Source organism: Zootermopsis nevadensis, unplaced genomic scaffold (assembly GCF_977971745.1).
Source record: "Zootermopsis nevadensis isolate Lab colony 2312 unplaced genomic scaffold, Znev_1.0 Znev_ptg000018l, whole genome shotgun sequence".
Classification (NCBI taxonomy): Eukaryota; Metazoa; Arthropoda; class Insecta; order Blattodea; family Termopsidae; genus Zootermopsis; species Zootermopsis nevadensis.
The window spans coordinates 1743084-1767398 of NW_028259150.1; the positions used below are offsets into that span (position 1 = coordinate 1743084).

The following is a 24315-nucleotide window of genomic DNA, read 5'->3' on the forward strand; positions in this document are numbered from 1 at the left end:
CGGAAAAGTGAAATGTCGATTCAGACAGAAGACATATAACAATACATTAATATTTTGTAAGTTCCGATGTTCGATGTGTGCACTTCTATTATTCATACATTTACTGAAATGATGTTAAAAGACTCAGTTTAGATAGTTCGTACAGAAGCGCGAAGTTATTGCTAATGTATTAGCCGTCTGCAATTTTAATTACATTCTAATAAATTTTAACCTCCATAGAAATGTGGCATTTTACATGATAAATAACTTATTCCCAAGAGAATCTTGAATCTATTCTACTCTCCATCTATTTATTGATAACAGCAACTTACTGTCCAAAATTCCTCAACGTCTTCTAGAGCTAAGAAATATGTACAAAACCAATTTTAACTCACAACAGAAAGAGCATGGTGACAGCAAATACATATTTATAACAACAAATTCTTCGAAGAATCTAACATGACTGTTTCCTTTAAAAGCTTTACTATACAGTTTTGTTCAGCAAAAATTACATATAAATTGATAATGAAACAATGTAGTGAACCATTTCTGTACAATTTTTTTTGGATTTCACAAAGTCACAGAATTCCCTTGTAATGTCTATCCATATATTTTTTCAAATATCTCCATTAAAAATTTCGTACGCCTATCTCTAATAGCTACTAAAGCTAAAGAGGGCCACCACATTGGGTTTTTTTAATTCCACAAAGTAATCCTTCAGAAAAGTTACATTTTCCAAGATCCATTCATACATGACAATTTACAAATCTACGTTAGTACGGCAGAAGTGAATATAGTGACTCCTAATGTAAACAATTCGTACAGCCGCCATGTCGGTAGTACTGACGACAGAACTTAAATATTAGTAAAGCTGAACGGCCTCTAGTAACAATCTCCTTACGATGTACGATGAATTTACATAAATTGATCCGGACACGTGGTGACACAGGCTAGAAACCGTAAGCGAGTGCCTTTGAAATAAAAATAAGGAGAAACTTCTTAATTTTTTGACAGTTGATTCGGAGTTCCAAATTGCCTATACAAAGCCGTAAAAAATTATTTTATATTCTTAACTGTACATTATCAAAAAGAGATTTTATATATCGTTGAATACGTGCATGAATGAGCACGATTAATTTTAAAAGACGTGTAATGAAGCTTTTGGCAAGAGAGAGACTGCAGGTCAAAGCAATAAGTTTAAAGTAAAAATTAATTATTTATAAATAATTATCATGTACATACTTAATATTTTAGTAATGAAAGGAGAAAATCAGTACGCTGTACATTATGAACTGAAACACAATGATCCACCTGAAAATTAAATCTAAAATCTTATTTTCCGATTAATATATTTATTTTAATTTCCTACACTACTCGACAAAGTTTCTAACAAATAGTTTTCCTACAATATTTTCTCCCAGGCTTGCGAGGTATTGTAAAATAATTATTATTGGCTTGCGCAATTTATACATGGAGTGCTTATGGTGATTACAAGTACCACTCATGTGAACACAGCTCTTGTAATACAAATGAGTAATGTAAATATTTCGGATGATCTAAAAATTTAATCTCAGACCTCTGAATACTAACAAAAGCCAAAAACTTAATAAAATATTTGATTATAAAATATGATTTTGAACTTCAAAACGTAATACTGAAGATGGTTATCTTCCGGGTTGTTGCGCAGTGTAGTCTGGCAGGAGTTTGCCGACGTTTCAGAGGTCCTTGGTGCTTCAATCATCAGGGCTATCTTCAGACTCACCACCGTGAAAACCTCAAATCCTACAATACATAATATTGCTCTTTTTTAATTTGTTCATCGTCTAAATTATAAACTTTAGGAACTACTGCTTTTCGGAAACTGGATTCTTTCTTCGTCTTCAGGCAAAAAGGGGGGGAAGGGAACAAGAACCCATTTAATGGGCCCCTGGTTGAGCCCGGTTCAAGTTCAGGCCAGAGACTAGCTGAACCAACAGGCAGACTATTTGTCCTATTTACCTGAAGACGGAAGCAGCATGCAGCTCCTGAAACGTTGTAATGTTATAACTACAAAACTTACACGATGAACATTTCCAAGAAACAACTTTACGTATTATAACGAAATCTCATCAGAGACCTTCACACTTAAACTACGATTTCTACTATTTGTTTTAGGTGTTTCTTATATGTACCCTATGGAGTTCAAGGCACTTAAAACAGAGTCATTAATTCTCCGAATCGTTCATTAAAGAGAAAACTTGTAAAGTACATAGTATTATGTTCTCAGAAGAGTAGTTATTATATCATCCACCACATGTGGTTCAAAGGGGGAAAATATAGGCTCTAAGAAGGACTGCAAAATTCGCTTGTCTACTGCATCAAGTGAGAGTACAGTTCAAGTGACCTTACTTTGCAAGCAGCAAGCAAGCAATCCATTATTCGCTTATTGACAGGTGTCCGACTCTCAAGTGCTGGTCTCTAGTACTCAAATGACAAATGACTATCGAACTATGGAATGGTGGTAGACCATGTAACTTATTCCTTTAAAAAATCCTAGTACCTACACATCTCCTCATAAGTTTCAATGTGACAGCAATCGAGACGAAGTTAAGAACAAGATAATATAAAACACCGTACACATGATAACGTGTTAAAATGACAGCACTCTCCTAGTTGTGGACAGGTTTAAAATAAACAATGTCCGTTGCATAAGACATATTCTTACATTTTACTTGTTTATGTACAAATCCATTCACTAAATGTATGTTGAAATGTTCAAATTTGAAATACGTCAGGTTCTAAAAATTAAGTGCATTTCTAGGAAGCCCTTCGCTACGCGTTGTTATTTATTGCTGTCCTGGAAGAATGCACTTTTAATTCAAATCTATAAATTAGTTGTGAAGGGTCAAAACCACCTTTTGCAAACACGTACTTACATAGAATTCAGAAACGTAGCCACAAATATCAAATTTACACTAAGAACACGAACGTATCAACAGCATTGGCGCCACGTAAAATGTATGTAAACTACATTTTAAAAATGTTTACATTATAGAAACCAAAAAATACGTATTTTATACCTGACACAGCAACGAAAGTTTTCTACCTAAAGGAGACGATTATTATTTGATTTTGTCTAGAGTGGACTTCGCAGAAAGAGACAATGCACGGATATTCGACTAAGTCGACAGCAGTAGGATTAAATTAGAACAAGAATAAATGGACACTTCAGGAATTTTAATCACTTCATGGAGGATGTAAGAAGTTTAAGCGTTTAAACTTCAAATAAAAAGTTGTTTGGATGTTATCCATCGTCTAATAAAATAATAAAATTTAACGACGTTTCGGAGATGGGACTCTATCTCCGTCTTCAGGTATACCTACTCTGTTGGGCCCAATCGATAGAGATAATCCCTATCCCCCTATCTCAATTTTATAATTTATTAGACGATGGATAACATCCAAAAAACTTTTTATTGAAATAACTCACCATCGTCACAAACTTTTAGATTTGAGATACGTTTAAACTTTGTTGATTTTATCTAAATATTTTAAGTGTATGAATAACAATCTCAAAGGCCTCTGAAATTAGTTCTCATGCGATACCAAAATTACATAATCAGTAAAAGACGAGGATTTTATTCTGCCTCTTTTCTCTATTCATCTTATAAAATCATAACTATATCAACTACACGTTTCATAATCGAAGCCTACACCTTGGAATTTACCTGAAGCTTTGACACAATCTACAACCAATAAATTAACTTGAATGTAATTTTCGTTCTAGGATTTGTGGTTTTCACTGCGGTGAGAACGAAGATGGCTGTCTTATGGATTGTAGCGTCGTATAGTCTAGCAAAAGTATAGCCCTGATGATGGAGGCATCAAGGACCTCTGAAACGCTGGTAAACATCTGCCAGACTATACGGCCCTACAATCCAGAAGACAGCCATCTTTGTAATTTTCATTGTAGCTTTTGAACTTCGTACTTACCCTACTTGTAATTATCTGTGAATATTTGTGTGTATATCAACGGGAAGTATGTAGAATACATATTTCCAAATAAAGAAATTTAACAAATTTTAAAAGGTATCGCTTTTTGGGTATTTCGTAAACGACTTAGCCTCGAATTGCCACAGTCTCGGGTAATGCATAAAATAAATTAAATCATGTTTCAAACAACATTGCATATACCGTATTCACCAGTAATTAATTCCGATATTGAAATACGATTTGTGAGAGTGGGATTACATTCTTTGAACATTGCCCATTGCCTGTATAAAACAGAGGCAATCCAACAGGTGAAACTTACATTAACTTTGGCAAGAATTTCTGATATGCAGACATTTTTTAAACGTTTTACTTCAAAATGTTAAATTTCAGAACTAAATATTTACTCCAGTAAGGCGTACTATTACGCAACGTTTTTTAAGGTAATTTTTCTGTACAAGAATGTAAAACAAATGTCAGCCGTGAGAACTTGTTTATCTTTCAGTTTGACAGCGGTAACTAATTAACCACATCAGCTAAGCACGTGAAATTTGGTATAGAAATATGAACATACGCTTGTAATATCTTCTGTAGGTCAAGATTTACAAGCAGGGCGATGGTGGAAAATTTTGAGATTTTAGTTTCCGACAAATTTAACGCAGACAGAATCAGTATGTAAATAAAAAGTCATTCCATACACTAAACCAATATTTGCTTGTAATTTAAGTAATGAAAGTTTACAGTATCTGAGGTTATAGCTTCGAATTACATGATGAGTATTTAATGACGACTTGAAAGGCCTCGTTTAAACTACCTATCCTGTAGGGAATGATAAAAATACAAAAAAAACTCGGTCAGCTTAGTCGGTAGCCAGCCTAAATTTAGCGTGAAATCTCCAGAATACGAAGGAGTGCTTAACCATTAGACAGAGATGTTAGGTAGTAATAATCCGATTCTATTTAATTTCTTTGTTGGAGTGTTTGTCAACAGAAAAGAAGAAGAAGAAGATGATGATAGCATATATAACAGTAATAACGTTCTGCAATCAATAATGCCAGATTCGACAGAATCATCATCTGCGTACGAGTCCATAACGCTAAGCCATGAACTACATTCAATTTTTTTGCTACATTGTAACGTTAAATACCTAAAGATAATTTTAACACCGCAAGAACTACATGATTAGGAATTTTTGAAATAGAAATGTGGGCTTTATGAGATCATCTCGGAACTTCTTGTATATTCAGCCTATTGTAAAAACTTTTATCACTGAGGCACAGAAGTTAAAAGCAAGAGTTGGATCGAAGTTGGGACTTCACCCAGTCAGTTGCTAAGAAGGAGTAAAAGTTATTCCTCTGAGAAAAGATGAACATTTCACATGCTGAGCAACAGCAGGAGCTGGAAGAGAAGTTTTATAGTTCCGGTGAAAGAGTGAGACACACGACACGGCATGCATATTTAATCAATCATCAGTTGCCAGTTATGGCTTGCTGCAAATGAACGGTAGCAATAAACAAGGAACAGACTTCAGTACTCGCTATGCTGTTAACATCAGCAACAAATCTAAATAAGAGGCAGACTGGAAGATCTAATTGACAACACAATACTGATCAGTAGAGGCACGAAATAAAAATTCATTTGTGTTTAGCCTAATGATAATAGCTTAATGACCGAGACAAAATAAATACATTACGATGAATAATAACACTGACAAACGAAAAATAAAACACTGGATAAGTTGGAAGACTCGGATGGCAAGAATGGGAGAAGACTCAGTTCTAAACTATTCTAATGCTCTACAGCTATATTTGAGGGGGGGGGGGGGGGACTAAAAATAAAAAAGAAGTCAAAATATGAGACGGGAAGACAGAATATTTTGAACCGAATGATAGCAAGCATTCCCTGATTTAATCTGCTCTTGATTTCGTCATTAGTGTTATTCTGACTTATTAGTATTGTACCCAAGTACTTGAATTTTGTCACATTTTCAAACTATTCACTATCTATCCTTATATTCTAGTTCTGTCCTGAATTCTGATGCCGAGGCACAATCTTATATTTTCCCCTTAAGATTATTTCTGTGTTCGCTTTTATATCATTTATATTATCACCCAACAGGTTAATATCATCAGCATAGACCAAAAGCTAATGTGTCCCAATCAATTACAAACCGCCCTGATTTACTTGAACTTTCCTGATGGCATATTCTGAGGCAAAATTGAAAATCAGCGGCGACAGAGCATCTGTTTTAGACCATTCTGAATAGGGAATGCATCTGGCAAATATTTACCTACACGGTAAATACTAGATAACTAAAACACTGAACTACGTTCGCATATTTTGATTAATTTGATCTTTTCAACTTTCGGGTATAGTAACTGCGCACTTACCACATTATATTTGCCGTATTTCTATTACTCTAGAAAACACAGCTCGAAATACACTCTCATAGATAAAAGATAAACTTAATGGCATATTATAAAAAAATAAGTCTGCAAAAACCGAAGTTACGACATACGAGACGAACTCTGTCCAACTAGCAATATTACAGAATCACCTCAATATAAATTGAAAGCAGTTATATTGACACACACTCAACCTCAACCCCGCCCCACTGTAACCTTAACTACTCGTTATTCTAGTAACGGCTTAACAAAAGATTTAGGTCAAAGTCTCCATGCCAGTAGCCATCTCTTTTTCATTCTCTTCTTCGTCTGACTTCACTTAATACAGAGACTTACAGAAAGGAAGTGATCGTGACCCATTTATATAAACGTTGAAGAACTCAACAAACAGTGCAGCAGAAAATTTATTCCGCTCATTCAGCCTATCACCACCTGTTCCAAAACCTGAATAATTCTATAAATCTTTATTTAGAATAACTTTTCCTAACTTGGAAAGCCTGTCTAACTTGTCATTTCACTTTCAAACTTGCCTGATACTACCAACATCTTATGTTCGACGTCTAAGGTCGATGTATAAGTACTATGTCAATGCGAGACTGTTTGGTTTCTTTCACGAGGGTGAGACAGAAGACAGAGTAGCTGCTTACAAACTTCCTAAGTACTTTCCACGTCAGTTAGCTTCATAAGAATCACCCAGTTTGCAGAAAAGTAAATGGTTAAGCCACCGGCGATGGAATGGCCGTTGATGCGTCCTAGAATTGGCCTTCTAATAATCCGAAGTTACGTGTGTCTACAAAATAGGATATATGCGCACATACGCATGCTAGGAATACCGTTTTAAAAACGGCTACGAAATACGAACAAACGTCAGCTAAATTCATGAAGGGAAGAACGATAAAAGAAAGAAGACGATCAGAAGTTGTCGAATACATTAACAAAACGTGCAGTCAACAGATATATGTGTTGTGTTTTTGACACTGACTGAGCAAAAGTTAATAACTTCAAGCAGTATGGTCTCTCTTGACGTTTATTATAGCAGCCTGCAGAAATACACGAGACGGCTAAACAAAACCCGAAAACAAAAATGTTACAGATGTATTTCCCAAGACATATCTGCCTGTACGTTCCATTCGATGTATCAACACTTATGCCTACAATATTTGCTTTGTAACATTTGCTGACCCTTACAAGAGAAATGGAAATATGTTCGCTTACAGTCGTGAAAGTTTACTACTGTCATTTGACTATAAAATCTATCAGATAAAACCTCAATGCACAACAAAATACACATGGAATAAAATATTTGTCTTATTAATAACTGGAACTTCTGAATAAAATATTGTTGTGTCATATATACATGCAACAAAGCCATTCATTCATAGCATTATGATAACTCGAGTTTAATTAGCCACATACAGCGAAATAAACCCACACTGCTAAACTTAAATATAGTTATTTCAAGCCACATTTTATCTAAATCAAAGTGATTCGTGAGAAGAAACACTGAAATACACAAAAAATTACTTCTCCATAAGGCATTCTTATTTTATGTACGTGCACATTATGCCTGAAAGCCAAGTATTTCACTCCTCATAGGGATAATATTGATGTTAAAGAAATGTTGAAATAAATTTATATAAATTTAATTTGTGACAGCATAAAATTGTTAGTGTTGTCTTCTGGCTTGTAACACAGTTTGTACTTTTCAGTCGATGCCAACCTTTTGGAGAAACATACTTTCTCGATCTCCAGGGTTAAAACTCTTTGTAGGAACATACTATTTCCATATTTTGCTCTAAAACCTTTCGGAGTTACATACTGTGATAAATGGTAGAGATAATTACGATTATACTTCTACTAAAATGTGTTTCTTTGTTTATTACTCTCAAATTTGATTCCTGTTTGGTCTACTTTATTATTAATAAATTGAAGACTGACATAAAATTCAGCTCGTATTTCGAAGGAACACTATTGCAGATAAATCTGTGTAACCTTTGGTGAATAAATTAATATCAACCCTGCTATATGAATTCAAGTGGTAACTTTTTTTAAAAAAAAGGCTTCTCCTCATAGTATTAGCTGGGGACGTCATTACGATTGGATAGACACAGTGCTGAAATAATTTCCTTCACTGACACACCATGGTTTTAAAAATGCGAATGTTTTGATACGCAGAGCTGGGCCATCTGAAGCATGAAGGATATTTTCTCACTTTTTCGTTCGGCTTTCCTTCTTTGTCTCTTCGACGAGTTTCCTTTTATTCTAGAATCACGTAGTCTACGCTAATTAAAAGAAAACAAGAAAATGCATTGTTTATACTGAAAAAGTTCTGTGCTCTGCATTCGTCTTTTCTCGCTTTTTGGCTTCAAGGACGAATAAATATTAGCTTCTTACTTCGTCTGAAAATATATATTATTTCATTACACTCTATTCTAATTGTCATTAATGAGACATTTTTAAATGTAATGTTGTTATAAAAATGTGATTTTAAATAATACATGTAAGTTTTTCTGAAATAAATTTTGCGAAATTAGACTACCGAACATCGCGAAGTGACCACGAATGGAAACAGTACGGATTTGGATGGAAGAGGTTATGACCTATTTAAAGACATTTAACCGGACCGAGCAGAAGTGTAAAAATCCTCAGTCAGAATAACCAGCAATTAGGCCGAGAGTGAAATCATGTGCAACCCGAACAAAAGTCTAAAACGAATATAACTGTGGTTTGTAAGACTTGAGGTTCTCACAGCGGTGAATATGAAGATTTCTGTCTTCTGGGTTATTGCGCTGTGTAGTCTGGTCGATGTTAACCAACGTTTCAGAGGTCATACTGCCTCCGTCATCAGGGCGATGAATATGCCAATAGGGTGTGGGGAGTTGGATTTTATAGGCAGGGAAGTGAAAGGTGTAGCCTGCCCCGAGCCAATGGGAGCTCCCATTGGCTCGGGGCAGGCTACACCTTTCACTTCCCTGCCTATAAAATCCAACTCCCCACACCCTATTGGCATATTCATCGCCCTGATGACGGAGGCAGTATGACCTCTGAAACGTTGGTTAACATCGACCAGACTACACAGCGCAATAACCCAGAAGACAGAAATCTTCTAACTGTGGTTTATTCCCTTGCTTTGTGTTCGTCAGGGCCCAGGCTTTAATCTTGAGTCGAAAGGCAGATATGCTAATTGAGAATTTCTGTTGCTATTGCCAGTCGCCGCAGGAAAATGTGTTGATAGTGTTTTAAATCAGACAAAATTCATCAGTCTATTAGCCTTTGATTAACTTTTCTAGAATTTGTCGCTATATAATCTGAGCTATTGAAAATATCGTTAAATAAGCAAGCGAAAGACGTTGGTAAGTAGCAGTAAAGCGGCATACAGTTAATCGACTGGTTCGTTGCTTGGTTTATTTAACAGAGTTTTGTTAACAGTTTGGGTTTCATATTGTCGAAATGTTGGATGAATCCGAAGAAGTGGAAGGATCATGCAGAAACCGGTCTGAAAGTTTGTGCCTTCACAAAAATTCTTATGAAGTGTCAAGGCGGCAAGTATGAAGATGACTGTCTTATGGTATTCCAATTACTATATGGCGCAGTATATCAGAATATAGTCAGTCATCTTGGTGAGAATATCAGTCAGGTTATCCTGTGGGCTGGGTAATAATCCTAACTCGGTCAGCGATATTTGACCATTTACTGTTAAATTTTAGAAGCACAATGCATAGCCTTGGACTATATGTAATTTATTACACGAAACAAACATTAGTTTAGAAAATTTATAGCTGTAATCTGATGACAATGATCATTATTTAGGCTGGAAGCCGTTTGTTGTTAAACCTGCTTTCATAAAGAGCACAAAATACAATGCCGTGTCCCATTCTCCGTTACTATTTTTTCGGGATTTGAAATGAAACAAATAGTCAGGCACAGGATATTAAAATAAGACTTCTTGGCTGTTTTGGATGCTATAGAATCCGTATTATCTTAATCGTTAATAATACATGTAATAGCTAGTATTTTAAAAAAACAGACGGAAAGGTAAGGAAGCAACTAGTACAGCCATATAAAATGAGGTTAAGTGATACAAGTTTCAGACACTGTGAGAACAGAAACGTTCACACATACCTGGTTATTGATTAGTCTTCTGCGGTTACGTAAGTAGTCGTTTCAAGATAAAAGAAAAGTAATTTTGAAAGCCAGATTTGACAGGAGAAAGCAAACACGATTTTACTAACATTTACCTGCGTTGAAAGTATTACGTAGTTTTATTGCAAATCAAATTACTAAAATCAGCAAAATAATTTCCTCTGTCATTAGATACATTTGTTTACTTCTTACGCTCTCCAACATAAATGTGTCCATGGAACCGATCTGTTTAGCAGTCCGTCCGCTTGTTTATCGTCACAATTCAACCATTCGTTTAAATTTACTCATACATCAGATTATTGGCCTATCACCTTAATTTTATGAGAGATGTTTTTATGATGTGATGTGTGGGGGCACGTTTCTGAATCTGTCCTCTTTTGAGCCACATTACGAATTTTAATAAAGAAAATTAGAAATTCTTTGATACACACTGATATTTGTAGTTTAAAATTCACAGCCATCAATACTATGTCAGCCGTGCAAACGTCTGAGGTGGTTGGAGTAATGTTGTTTAACGAATGGTCCTAGTGAGAGAGCGTTTAACACATTTTAAAGCTGCATTAAGGAAGCTTTGGTAAAAAATTAAATAATATTACAGTCACATAAATCGCATTCTGACTAAAAACAGAACTTCAGAGTTAAATCAGAAAATTCTATATAAATATAAATGACAAACCCAAAATGAACCATGTGCAGGAAAACTACTATGTTAAGAGTTAATGACATCACGGTTCTTACTTTTATAAAATTTATTAAGGGGTCGACTTTGCTGGAAATAATTATTCATAGAAAAAAACACTACTTTGACAATCGCCTAAAACTCCTCTGAACTCTCCACTTGGGTAAGAAGCATTTGAATATAATTACCGTCGTTCAGTTCAACACAGAATTAGTCTTTTTCCTGCAGACAATTTCAGAACTCCCACTACAATTTATTTTCGAAATGAAACAGATGTAGAACAAACTACGTAACTGGGCCTATATTCGTAAAATCTACATATTACCTGACGCATGAGTTGTTTGAGAATTTTCATTTCTCTGTGATTTTGATATTTATTTATTTGTTTATTTCATATCAAAGAATTTTCGATTTTGTGATGAACTCTGAGGGAGAAATTAACACTGGAAATTCGTAGAGTACAGTAAGTAATATGAGTTCTCATTTGACTTATTTACTTACCCTACATTTCTTTAAATCAGAAATATTTTAAGCAGACGACGTAGATTTAATGGCATGAATAATTATGACCTATTCCGAGAATAGATCGTTTAAAAATAGCTTACAAATGTTGGATTTAAATTCCATCTGTAAAGTAAGCATTGTTCTGAACTCATACGAATATAAATCAAATTTGTCAACTTCTTGTGAAAATCCGAATGTCAAATGTAATCAAAACCCACTGGGTACTTCCAAAAATAAAACATGTGGAATGGTGGGCAGATAGACGCAATTCATTTAAGATACTGCATATTTATTTTAGTTTTTTGAAACAAAAATAACATTACATTTGTGAAACTGACTACAGGACTACAAATATTTCTTGTCTATCTGTCGATTACTCGGATTATGTTACCCACATCAGAATATATTTACAATGGAGAAACATAAAGAGAAAACTATTACTGGTTGCTACACTGCAAATTGTCGGTGTGAATTGAACAACGTGATATAATAAACGTCCTCAAGATGAAGATGGTATTGTTAAGCAAGTAATAAATTTGGTTGTGCAAAACACTTTGAAACAGAAAGCGTTACCAACAAAAAAAACTTGTAAAAACATTCAACTTCCCGTCATATAAATGTTAGAAACAGATCTATTCGAAATACATTTAATTTTTTAAGATAAGTGAGATTCTGTAATCACATTTATTTCGCAACACATCGTTGAAATTCTGTGTACTTGTTTATGTGTGAGGTGAAAACATACTTGTAAGTGTAAGGAACTACTTCTGGCAATGAATTATAACGTCCTGGCAAAACGACACCAAAATACCCCACTACTTTCCCCTGCTGCGTGTTAATCAACTTCTTTCATATTCTGAAAGTATGCTTTCTTAACGTGCAAATTAACATTATCAAACTTTCTGCCTTTCTATGTCGCAACATATTTTCTTTCATGAGGTTCTGCAACCAACCAAATGTACACATTTCTCGTCTTCCTCTGTGAAGTTGTTTAGATCGGTAACGAACGTTTGAGGCAAGTAGGTCTAGTTTATAGAACTGTATAGAATATACAAGGGGACAGTCCTTCTAATTTTTTATCCAAACGTATTGCTATTTTTTATAATAGTATTAATTAAGGCACAAAACTTGTGAACTTTATTTACCATATATTTCTGCGCACCATAAAAACCAGGTGTTAAATAGCGACATGTCTCTCACAATAATGTATGAACTCAAGTCAAATTTCAGTTTATTGAATTGTCACATATTATTGATCGGATGTTCCTTCGAGAAGTTCTTTCAATTAACTATGACCTAATTATTCAGCAGAAAGTTTAAAATTCCTATCAGAAATTCCCTGTCACTATATCAGGCAATATGTTACTTTAACAGCAATTCACATCACAAACACCTAGACAATATGAAAAAAGTTCGGAAGAGGATAAAATTATTTCATTAGCAAATTCCTTGCTAGAGCGATAAATGCCACTGGAAATTCTTCAATTACCGTACGTGTGTTGACACGTTCCTTTACAAAAGATGAGATTCACTTACGAATCATCTATAGTTTAATACGACTTACTTTTTTAAAAACTTAAATGAAAACTCTTTCGCGTACATTTTATGTACTTCTAGTGACAGTGTGCAATTTATGAAATGAGAAACAGCAATTTAAGAAGCAATTTAAATCTGGGAGTGAGACACAACATAGTATTAAGGTCATGACTGATGTAAATTTTTAGACATTTAAGTCGAGACGGGGAGCGTATGGTCCTGCACTTATCGAACCTTGGAAATGGGAGTTCAAAACTTGGTAGAAGTATGGATTTATGTCCATTATTTTCGTGTTGTGCTGACTTGCGATTGCCCGCTTCCTCTTCGAAGAGTCTTACGGAATAACTATAGATTAAAGGTTTAAAAGTTAATTATAAATCGTAAAAGGCAAGAGACATAATCCGTAAACGCTAAAGGAGTTTAAGAAAGCGACTGTGGATATACAATATATCATGTAATAACACACTTAATTGCTTATAACTTTATGTACTGCCATGATTTGTATTCAAATATAGCGTTACCTCATTAACATGTCAGTTATACAGAATGGTGTAAAAGTCAGGGCACACTAGCCATCAGAGGCTAAAACGTTGTATCAACGTGGAAGGCGGGCATGAATATTTAAAGTAATAGAATGTTTAAGTATACGCTTGTAAAGATATCTGTAAGCTCAGACATGAAAAGTAATTAAATTAAACACAAATCTTAAGGAAATTGTTTTACCACTTTCCACTTCTGTTCACATTTTATTTGAAAACCTGCCGTGAAACACCTGTTATGGAAAATAAATGTACTTAAATACAAACCACCAAGAAACAAGCGAATGCAGCCCGTAACATCTAAATAAATAATCAGCCAAGCCGAAAACCGATAACTTCACCTGAAACTGTCCAGATCTGCCTCCAGTCAGCTTTGAAGTTATTTCAAACTACTGCAGTGCCTCTGCGAATAAAAGATATTGATTGGTTTTGTATTGGACAAAGGACAAGTTCATATTTATTGTTATACGCTAAAATTTCTTTTCTAAATTGCCTATAGTAATTAAGTAATCGAATCAAATTAAGATTTCTAGTCAGATATCGTATGCAGGCCACGGTTACACGCACGTTTACAATTTTGAATGTTGATAAAAACATTAATTGGTCAACTTGGACACGTTGTGGCTTCGAGGTCAGTATTGATTGTGGTCACGATTTTACTCATAGAATTTATTTATCAAAAATGTTTCTATAACTGCGTTGTAGCAAACAGTTGACAAAGTTCAAAGACAGCGACAGACGAACTCATTCGCGGGTCGAATAAAAAAGTTTCCCCAACAAACTTTTAGGGGATTCGAGAGGATGGAGGGGCGGTAGAGGAGAATAGAAGGGGGCAAGTCCGGAGCCTGCATGCATAATGTGCGAATGTGGTATGAGGGGAACAAGTACAAAGTCGAATAGAACAAGCAAAAGTACAGCACTTCCCAAATGTCCGTAAGACTAATGATGTAAGAAATAACACGCGTAGTTTAACGGGACAGACAGCAATGAATCAGATGTCCAACATTGCGATGGAAATTTAGATTAATTAAGAAAGATGAGGTCCCAATCGAGGTTAACCTAGATGTCAGTGGCGTCGCCCCGTCTGGAGTGAACACAGCGTGACAGTGACAGCTACCTCTTGAAGGCCGTATCACAGTGAACGTCTTCCAAAACTATCGTACACTTATGTAACACAGGCACATATTCACTCTGAATAATCCGTGGTACTCACCCCAAGGAAAACAACCTTTAGAACCAAGACACAATGCCCGCAGACATGTAAACGTTAGTTTTAAATTGCCCCTAATGCAAATAGTAACAGGTCAAGAGATAGTTCTTCCACTTTGTTCCAAGTTTGGGAGAACAAACGTGTGTCATAGTCAAGTTGATGGGTAGAAAGGGGGGTATGAAGACGGAGTTGAAAGGTTAAAAGGAGAGAAAGGATAGAAAAATGAGGAATAAAGAGAAGGGATAAATGGTTAATAAAAAGTTTTCAAGACTCTGCACCGTTTGTGAGCATGATCCAATATGGCTGCGCTTTGTAGTCGTACAAACGGGAGTCCGCAACGCGCAAGTACGTCCGGCGAGAGAGAAAGATGATACGGGGGTGAAAGAGGTGAAGGGATGAAAAGTAAAATCAATAACTCATGGCTACCACTACCAACAACCACCAGCAGGAACACGGGGTGCTAGCGAGCGGGGTAAACGAGCGAGGATCTCATATAGGGAAGGAAAACAAAGGTTTCCATTTCCTAAACTTATACAAAAACTAAAACTCACTTATCTGATTCCCGTAATTGTGTTATCTGTCTTCCAGCATCTTCACTGAGTCTTCCTCTTTCGAGCGTGGGGGCAAACAAACAAAAAGAAAGCAATCTTATCACACGTAATCACTCGACACTTATGACATCTTGGAGTAAATTCTCACAATTTGAATGTTCCTAAAACTCACACACACTGTCACAAACTAATACGCGTGCGCCTTCCAGTATTCCCCCCGCAGTATGACGCCGCCACCGGTCGCCGGGACGCTTGTTTCATACAAACACTCGGCCTCACATATGGCGCACGTCGCCCGCCCAACACCACAAAACTTGGACTAAACTTTTTCCCCGACGTAGACCGACGACTCAATGCCCCCTCCGACGAAAGAAGAGTAACAAGCGAATCTAGAGGAGAGGGGGGAGGGTTTACAAAAGAGGGAGGGATAACAGAGAGACAAGAGAGGATAAAACTTCAAATGAGAGAATATGGAGACAGAGAGAGAGAGACACACACACACGAAGCGATGTTAATGTTGGATAAGAGAGGTTAGAAAGAGCTAACGAAGAGAAAGTAAGTGAGAGTGTGTATTCAAAAAGTCGTGTTGGGGGTGGCGGAATGCTGCTGCTGTGAGGGAGATTCTGGTAGGGAGGTTTTAAAAGAGGGAAAAGTTTTCGCAAGTAGGAATCACTTTGCCATTCTAGCAAGTCCTTCGTTCTGTAACCAAAGGAAATGAAGTTATCACCTGTTTCTCTGCCCCGAAAACTTTACCACGTGCTCCAATCTTTTGAAGCCCAGTGGTAAATGTATCATCTACTATAACACTCACTAACTCTGCAATATGCAAATATTGTGTACGAAACCCATGGGTGTTTATGGTCTGGTAACAATGAGGAACATTTTGAGTTCGGTTTCCTGCAACTTTTGTACGAGAACGTCACACTGTTTTCCAGAATTTGTCTGTCAATTTTTCGTTATGGTGCAGATATATAAATTAGTATTTCCTTTGCGAAATCAGTTTAAAATAACAAACTCTATGCTTGGTTGTGAAGTAATGGTAAGTACAGCGCATGTTTATACGGGTATGCTTCGCTTCACAACTGAGTTCATTCATCAAACACCATCCAAAGTTCATTCAATGCTGATCTTCGTGTTTAACATTATTAAAATTTACCTATTATTTATGACATATTACACGCATATATTGGAGTCGTCGGTGTTAATAATATCTGAATTTTTATTGTGTAACAATCTTTTGTACGACAAGCCCTTTCAACAAAATTTATCAAAGATATGTTTAACGTAAATTACGGGTTCTAATGAACAAATAAAGATCAAAGAAAAATTCGGTAATTCAGTTATCGTACATTTATTTCCGTCTACAGAATTCAATCTATGAAACATATGATTGTGTATATTTGGTTACATGTTCTGTCATACACATGATACTCAACATACATGAAATCCCATATTTAAATTTCATAAAAAAATCCTCTTCCTAAACTGAGCTACTGAGACTCGACCTAGTTACCAGCCTACTAATTTCTGCGTGTTTTATAAAACAGAGCCTCAAGAATACTCTCCATCATATTTATTCTCTATAAAAACATGTGCCTGGTACAAATTTGTAGACACGACTAAAATTCAGCGTATATCTGAGTTCTGTGCTGTAGCTGTAATAAAAAGCCACTACTATAAGTGCTGTGTTATCCTGTGAACGTTATCCTCTCCGAATGAGTTCTAGCAAATCTGGTGGGGATCCATAGTTTTAGTAGTAACTCTGAATTTAAACAGTTAAAACGGTTTAACCTGTAAAGCTAAAGAAACAGGAACTATAGGATATTACGTATCGTTGTCACATAAAACATATTTCACATGGACGCAAATTGTCTTACAGCCAAGTTAAAAATGTACTCACAGCGTAATAATTCCTGCGCATTCCTTATGTTAACAGCTGTTTATAACAGAGATGCACACAGACACGTAATTTGGTCTTTATGCGAAGCACCCATCATTTTTGACTGATTCTAACTAAAATTCGAATGCGTAAAAAATATTTGGTTAAAATTCTCCAATAATTAATTCAGTGAAAATCCACTCAGCAGTTCTCGAGTATGTTGCATGCAGGCAGACTGTCGGCAGACAGGAGTGGTGAAGCTAATGGGTGAAGGTTTCTAATATTTCCAAACTGACCGCAAAAATTGGAAGGTTATATTTATGCAAATATTAGGGTTTTGATCTTCAGTGGCTTTGTGGACCACACACATCTATTCCTTAAAACACTTCCTTTCGGAGCCCAAATTAAAAACCTAAAGCATTCTTAATCGACTACTTCAGGTGTTTTGAATCCTTCAGGTATGGGGATTATGGGTAGACTCACGATGACAGGGTGAATATTAACCTTACAGTATTGGCTTGATCTGTTCCTAGCCTATGGCAACGTAACTCGCAGCATTGTCTTGAAGGAGTTAAATATGATTTACCTGCGAAGGATTTATGTCTGTAGCATAGCGACCTCCAGTGGCTATTAATGTGACATGGAATCCAGTTCTGAACCTATGTAACTAATACAACGTAAAAGTAGTTTCGGATTATTGCTATATAGAAAAATAATAGCTCATAAGAGTTCAGTAAAATGTTTCTGTATAGAAGTAGAGCAACCGGAAATCTCCCTTTTTTAATAAAATAGTCATCACTTTCATTGCTGAGTACTGTAGTAAGGCGTGAATTAGGCACTTAAATGTCATTTTATTTTGTGCGTTTCCTTTAGACTCTTCAAGACTCTAGAACAAAATTTGGCTCTATTCATCATGCACGGTGGATGAAAATTAGGAGGTCTAATCCGTCAATTATAATTGGAAGGCATGTCCGTTAAGACGCGATGTTCGGTGTGCATTGACGCATGCAGCATATCAAATACAAAATTGAATACAGAAGCTCCAGTAATTATCACTAGCACTAATAAATATAGGCCTATACCAAAATACGGCATTTTCAGTGAAATAACAATAATAACTAGAATTGATTCTCTAATAACGGGCTAATGATAAACACATATGCCTAATTTAAATGGATTTAACTGCACTCAGAACTAAACCATAATAGCTGAAGTCATTCATGACTAAGCAGAAGAACAAAAATGAGTGAGACTTTCGGAAACAGAACAAAATAAATCATTAAGAGGTGTCCATGCGCCAACGGATTATGTGTATGGGAAGTGAACATAAAGATCCACGCATTCTGTACCTCAGCACCCGGCATTTGACTGGAGGGACTGAGGCATATGCAGTCTCCAGACAGAAGAATGTGCCAGAGACTGCGCTCCCTAATGCCATGAACAACCTCACGATTTCGAACGTCACTGCTGATTTTAGGCAATTAAAAAGTACGAGGTTGGGATGACCCCCAGTGGCACATTCTAATGTAAAATGACGTCATAATGTGTCAGATTATTAAAATAATTAGCAGCGTGGACACCTACAGATAGCCCAGAGATCTCATAAGTTTATCGTTTTTCTTAGGAAAGTAAACCAGGCGATCAAAAATCACACTCTTCTGCTCTATGTTACTGTTTTACGTTGTATCGCTCTCATCTGCACTGTATTAAAACTTGTTTGACTTCACAATCAGAATTGATTGAAATAGCATCTGTCCACAGTTTACCAACTGAAAATATCAAATGGGGGTCAATATGTTAGTCAGAAGAAGGCGTTTCCTACTCGATTAATTATTTAAACATTTCGATAGAAATTAAAGTGCGTACATAATAAAGAATGATGAAAGAGTTATGACATTGTAAGACTTGAGGTTCTCACAGCGGTGAATATGAAGATTTCTGTCTTCTGGGTTATTGCGCTGTGTAGTCTGGTCGATGTTAACCAACGTTTCAGAGGTCATACTGCCTCCGTCATCAGGGCGATGAATATTCATCGCCCTGATGACGGAGGCAGTATGACCTCTGAAACGTTGGTTAACATCGACCAGACTACACAGCGCAATAACCCAGAAGACAGAAATCTTCAGTTATGACATTTATCGAAAAATATGGACAAAGATAGGAAGAGAAAGCACGAAGGATGTAATATTGAATAAAGAAGCTCAGTTCTGTCATCCTGGAAAGGGAATCGACGTAGGAAGAAACTGATAGCTTATAGATGCAGAAGATGAAAAGACTGTACGATTCATATGACGAATTTCAGCCAGTTATACGTAGAAATAAGTATACCTACACTTTGCTAGTAACGTATAATCAGTACAGTGCGTGGCAGTCCGCCGAATTTCAGGTGCTTTAGTTACTATATAAAGGTTATGACTGGGCGTATACAAATGCATTCTCTTAAGAGACCAATACCAAACACGATCAATTAAAATGGGAAAATTAAGTGTATGACGTCATAACTGTAGTGACAAAAATTATCATACTGCTAATACTTAAGAGTTAAAAAATCGAGTACTTGAAATAAATAAAATTGGCGTCACTTCTGCAGTAAATTGTGTAGTAGGATTGATCGTGTGCAGTGGGGAAGGAAAGTTAACAGCGCATTTATTCACTTAGCCTCTAGGTTTCGGTGTGGAAATACGGACACTAGCGGTAATAAAATGCTGGAGTTCCTTGAATGTTATGGAAGCTTGCGTATATTAAGGAGTACCACTATGTGGCAAGAAAAGAGTGAGGCACGTAATGAAGTGCTTAACGAGTTTACACAAGTGAAACTAATCGCTACGAGGGACACCGTGGTTCGAATAATCAACTCTATGCATTCAGAATTTCGCAGAGAGTTGAACAACGTAAGAGCCTCATAACGATCGGGAGCCTAATTATATGATTCTTACGAAACATCGTTGCGGTATTTCAATACACGTTTCCTCTTTCTATTCTTTGATTTAAGCACAGCTAAACCAAACGTCTGCTTTTCCCATCTTCAGTTAGCAGCAAATTACAGCACATCACTCAGGTCTCTCAGAAACTATGGCTGACGTATGCGCAATTTATTTATTACGTGTGTGGGCAACAGAGACTCATTTCTCAGCTCAGTTAATAAGTTTTATAGAAATATATGCCACACGGAAAACTGCAGGGTCTAATCAACGATAAAATAATCAAATAAAGGTCAGATATATGTAGTACAAGAAGTCACTGGAAATAAGAGACGGATTACGTCACACGTGCGACATAAACCTCCGTTAATTTATTCTAATAACAAACTTCTCAAATGAATAACACAAACGGAGGAGAGACAGACAATAGTTATAAATAAATAACTGAGAGTAAGACCAAATATCAAGGAGAATAAGAACGGGGACTTAAAGCATTCATGCGACAGAATAGAAAATCATACAAAATTCTTGTTGAATAACCTAAGGAAAGATATCATTTAGAAAATCAAGACGAATATGGGAGATTACTACTGAATGTATCTTAAAAAGTGGTTTGATCTGGTTCATAACAGAAACCAGAAGGGGTTTTTGTCAGAACAAGGTAACAAATCTTATCTTAGCCCAGAAATTTCTTCTCCACATCACAGCACAGAACGAGGAGCTGATTAGTTCTGTTCAGGTGTAAACCTCTCCTGAGCTTCTAGAATATTCGTAACTTATGCTGAGCTAATCAACAACATTAATGCTTTCTCTTATATGAGTTTCCCATTACGTATCGGCGTTTTCATGGGCAGCCCGTGGTTAAAATCATCCAAACCTCCTACGCCTTCTTGTCTCTGTGTTCATCTCAGCGTAAATGTAGGGCAAGTCTGTCATGTGAACTGCGTGGGTTGAGGAGACCCGGGATTTGCAGATCCAAACTGCTGGTCCAGCAGATATTGGTCAGAATGGCTCCCCTCTTCCTACTCATCTGTTTCACTTAGTGAATTTTGTGGGTCCGGGCGACACCGGATGAGCTATACCGGAAGGCACGCTCCACTGGTATGGCCGTCCGCTGTCTTGTTATCATCGACCCGGACAGATTCTTCCTTTCAGCCCGTTCAGACTGCTTTCTGCTGCTGTTACTTCTCTACCTTTCCGGCTGCCCGAAATGACTCATGAACAAGCGCTTCCACGTATGTCAACACTTAACGATCAGGTGTCCCATTTATCTCGCGAAATATCTGACCTAAATCTAATAAATTCCAGTTTTAGTACACAACATAAATCTGAATTTTATAGGACTGCATCATTTCTAAGTCATTGTTCAAGGAACGTAGTTACGGCTAACAAATCAAGGAGGATAAAATGGGGGATCATGTAGCACGCATGGAAGATGTGATATACAGAATTTTAATTGTAAAACGTAAATGGAAGAGATTACTCGAGAGATCTAGACGTGAATAAAAGAATAATATTGAAATTTATCTTAAATTAATTAGGTAACAGGGTGTACATTCGATTACTTTGGATCCCTGTATAGGTTTCAGTGATGAACTCTTGAACACGTGGCGGATCTTCGGGTTTTATAAATAAATAAAAGGCGACTATTATTTTATCAAGAACTCAGTCCCATAGAACAGCTTATTCAGCTTTCACCAAATGGCCTTTATAAATGAACCACTGCAACAGCAAACCTGCTAGTGCGCGCTTTCAAAACAGTTACTTAGTTCGCAGCACGAAACATTTTTAAACTTTGTTTAGACTGATTATTTGGATAAATTAGATAACATTTCTCAAGTTTTGTAAGTTTAGTCAGGAAGCACTGTTAAGGAAAGGATCCATAAGTTGACTTTGAGTTCGGTTTTACGTAAAAGAAACTCATCCGAAAAGAATTTTGAACATTTGAGTTTATTCATATTATAACAGCATGTAAGGTTATCACTGAACTTCGAATTTATTAGGTTCGAAACCACAGTTCACTTGTGTAGGACGGAGACTAAAAAACGTATAAAATCTTAAATATTTCATATGCAAACAGGCAGACAGTTTTACAAATCGCAGTTTACGTTTAACAGAACCACGTATTGTAGGCCCACACCATTTTTAACATTTCAAAATAGATTGTCTTCAAAAGTAGATATAATGCATCTTCACTACATATAACTTGTATTGTAAATTATTTTACTATCAATTTCTTGACATGTCAGATGTTCGTACTATAGCCACGGTCTGGGTTACTCTGTTGTCATTAAGGATACTGCTGTAGATTTTAGAACTCATATTCGGAGCACAAATAATTTCTTGGCTGCGAATCCAAGGTTTTATTTAATGTTTAATATCTACTGGCTTTAAAAATTGTTGTGAATTGGTAGGTAAAACGCAGATTTACTCAAGCGTCCAAGAAACACATCACAAAAATTTAAGCTCATCAGGGTCGTGAAACTAAAGTTATAAACATTTATACGTCGGCACCAGATGTAGGGCAGTGGCGGGTGGCGGGCTTCGGCCGCATTAAACTCAGGGAGATTGTTGCCGGTACCCTTTAGACACAAAGCTGGTTATGATTCATAGCTGGTCCGAAAGTGTCAGTGGAAAGAAAAAAATGTATGTTCCTGCCACGTAACAAAAGAGAATAAACTCCGTGATCTCAGTTTAATATCGTGAACTGCTTGAGATAAAGTAATGGGCCATCAAATGAGCCGTGGATAAGGACCGTATCTGTCACATCTTGCTTGTGAAGCTCACGGCATTGGTCCCGACGACAGTCGAGCGTGTCCACGTCACCACTGTCTCTGCTTCAAACCCTGTCCCAACTGTAAACTGCATACAGTGGGTCTCACAGAGTTTCTTTGCAAAGTCGATAGATCAATAAGGAACCAGCATCTCCCTCCTCCCACCGCTGTCTTCCCAGTAACGCTAAAACAACTTTACCCATCCAAATAAAACTTGTTTCTTTCCGTATAATATGGCACATACATTTGTTTTTGGCAAATAAAACAAACGTATAATATAGTACACAGCTTCCTGTACCATGAAGACAAAGTTATGTTCCTTTTTCTAAGAGAAACAATCGATATAGGTCTGCGTTCAAGAATATCTCTCGAAGTATACGTACTTTAAGAATAGGAGCGAACAGCGTATAACAGTGCTATAATTGGAACAAATACAATCGCATTAGTTCTCCTGCAAATATAAGGTCAAATTATTGCCCACCGTCATCCCCACTCGAGATATTTTATACCGTTGCCAAAGACGGAATATAATTATAAAGCTGACGAAATAGATATGTGAAAGCAGTGTATCACAATACAACTACTGAACAACATTTAAAACATAAATGTTGTAGCGTCAACATATTATGTATTTTACTATACACGGCACTGTGTTCGGTATTTCTCCACAATATTTGTACAATCGGCGAACCTTTCACAGCATAAAAACACCTGGTTCTGAACACAAAGTAGTTGTGTGTGATATGAACTACATTATCAGAAGCTGTACTGATACAGGATGATCGAAAAGTCACGTAAACCATTCCTGACACGTTCTATTAGTACACTTCCGTAGGATAACGAGCTCTAAAGAGAAACTGTTTTCAGTGACTTTTGTAGAAATTGTAACACAGTTTGGCTGATATCGTCCAGACAGTCGTCATTTAACACCGAAGGTCGATCGAAACGGTTTCTGTCGTGCTTGCTTCCTGTGTCATGGAAATGGTTCACCAGATGAAATACTGTTAATTTCTTTGACAAAGGAGAATCGGGAAATGTATCCTCAAACTCATTTTGGCAAGTACGAACGTCACGTTCTTACTTGCCAGAATGAACATCCTTGCAATTTGACTGTTTGATGACAACTGACGGACTCGGCCAACGCGACCTGCGTGGGCGCTTGTGTAGTCACAGCGATAAGGTGTTTTTATTAACCCCACCGAATTGTATTGAATTTCAACCATAAA

The 24315-nt window shown here is 36.5% G+C and overlaps 1 protein-coding gene across 10 annotated transcripts in view; it reads right to left on the minus strand.

The window, feature by feature from the left end:
* LOC110827484 (uncharacterized) overlaps window positions 1-24315 on the minus strand; it is a 703936-nt gene that overhangs the window by 658625 nt on the left and 20996 nt on the right. Inside the window, exon 1 of one of the 10 annotated variants that reach the window (XM_087351031.1) lies at window positions 15516-15833. The exons of 7 other annotated variants lie outside the window; for them this stretch is intronic. The gene's annotated coding sequence lies outside the window, so the exon portion shown is untranslated. Of the gene's footprint in view, window positions 1-14095; window positions 14149-14967; window positions 15247-15515; window positions 15834-24315 lie in introns of those variants that run through there. 2 more of the 10 variants (XM_087351032.1, XM_087351033.1) reach the window with 2 other exon arrangements.